General features: G+C 30.9%; 1 long non-coding RNA gene across 1 annotated transcript; it reads right to left on the reverse strand.

The window, feature by feature from the left end:
• Positions 1–705: 705 nt before the first annotated feature.
• Positions 706–1150, reverse strand: LOC142223051 (uncharacterized). Its single transcript, XR_012718522.1, has 2 exons — positions 977–1150; positions 706–919 (listed from the first exon to the last, which is right to left on the reverse strand). It is a non-coding gene; the product is annotated as an uncharacterized LOC142223051 (long non-coding RNA).
• Between the last annotated feature and the right edge of the window lie 1024 nt (positions 1151–2174).

The raw sequence follows: 2174 nt of genomic DNA on the forward strand, positions 1-2174 counted from the left end.
ACCTGTAATGAAAAGAAGTAAAAAAAGCAATCAGTTTACACTAAAATGTACATTTACTATTTTTATTTATAGGAATTGTATTGAACGATGTCATCAAAATTGACAAATAAAATGGTTGCTTTTAGCAAAAAATCAAATTGATTCATACTAAAAGCATACATTATTCTCTTAAGGCTGTAAGGTTGTAAAGTTATCCTGATTTTAATACTCACATTTAAGGTGAACTTTGCCAATAGTGATACATTCGGGTACACTTTAGGTTAGCTATAGTGGCAGCCCTTTATTTCAGGCTCACTTTAAGTATTTAGTCCATTATGATACCGCAGTGTTGAACTTCTGTCTTGTCACTGAGTGATGTCCGATTCCATGTTTAGCTTCAACAAGGAATCTCCTTTTTATAGCTGAGCCTGAACATCACTTCAAATTGCGATGAACATAGAGTAGCTTTGACCCTGCCAACATTTTTTGAATTTGGGGACTCTTTTGAGAATCCCCACTACGTCGAAAACAATCATATACGACATCAAAAACTCGTCGGAAAAGCGCCGTCACTATTGAGAAGTTGTACCACGCCAAGTTACTACAAAAATGTTTCGCATGAGTGCAATTATTAGGTGCCTTTATAGATCAATTTAGAACGACGCCAATAAGGGACCCTCCAAACAATCAGAAAAAGTGCATTTTAAGATAGTTGTAAAAGAATCATTGTGGTCGAGTAAAACACGTTTGTTTAGATATTTATTAATTTGATTAAACATTTACAAATTCTTAAAAATATAACATTTATACCACTATCACATTACATTTAACATAATTTTTGGCATTAATGATGATGTTGAGTTACAAGTAGCGAGTTACATGTTGCTGCGTCTATCAACCAGTGTTTTTATTCCATGGAGGCAGCGTGTCTGTAAAATATCTGAAAAACAATCACTTTATTCCATTTGGAAAATCACCAAATTGTTCACCAATATACCTTTCACAATTTTAAGCGTATAATCTATGTTTTCAGAACTTTATTTTCGTTTTTATTTAATTAAAATATAACAAGCTGGTTGCGCTTGGCGTTTCACAAAAAAAAAATGGCTTTTTTAACAGTAGGGATGGCAAATTACTTGCATGTACTTTTTGATGTACCTTTTCATGATGGTTGAAGTGCCATTTACGAGTCTGTGGTAACGATGAGGTTGAAATGGAACTTTGAAATGCTGGCAGGGGAAACACTCAACAATGTCACCACCCAATAAACACAAACGTTTGAAATATACAAAAATTCAATAATTTTTGAAACATTTAGGGTAATCTTCAAGTTGAGAAATTGGTGAGAAAACAGTAAAATTCAACACATCAGGAATATTTTTTCAATTGTAATCCTGAAATTGGAATGCATCGCTACTCAATAATTTATCAAACAGTGTTCGATGCGATCTTTGCAAATACTTTTCAACCAGAATTTTCAACCAGTTGTAACTGAAAGTCAACGCTACATTAAATATATATATATATATATATATATATATATATATATATATATATATATATATATATATATATATATATATATATATATATATATATATATATATATATATATATATATATATATATATATATATATATATATATATATATATATATATATATATATATATATATATATATATATATATATATATATATATATATATACACACACAAGTATATTTTAATTGACGGGTAATTAAAAACGCCTAAATATAAAAACAATTGGTGTCGGAAGTGAAATAACGGAAAAAAATCTGCAATGAAGTTTAATGAGCTTCGTGTGGAAGACTTCAAAAAGGAATTGAGCAAACTGGAGCTGCCCGACAACAGGCAATAAGGCCCAGCTTCAAAAGCGTCTACTGGAAGAGTTTGAACGGCGTAATTTGGACATTGCGACGCATGAGTTTGATTATAAGGAAGACATTGATAAATACTTGTTAATATCAGCAGTGTAGAAACTCCGTCTGTGGCTTCGAGTGTTGTGGATTACAGATCAATGCTCTGTGTTTTGAGCAAAGTAATGGAGGAAAAATCTAGAAAAATCATGGATGAGAATTCTAGAAAAATGGATGAGGATTTTAGAAAAATGGAAGAAAATTCTAGAAAATTGTTGAAAGAAAATGCCCTACAAATGGAAGCAAGTTCTAGAA

The sequence above is a fragment of the Haematobia irritans genome, chromosome 2 (assembly GCF_050003625.1).
Source record: "Haematobia irritans isolate KBUSLIRL chromosome 2, ASM5000362v1, whole genome shotgun sequence".
Lineage (NCBI taxonomy): Eukaryota > Metazoa > Arthropoda > Insecta > Diptera > Muscidae > Haematobia > Haematobia irritans.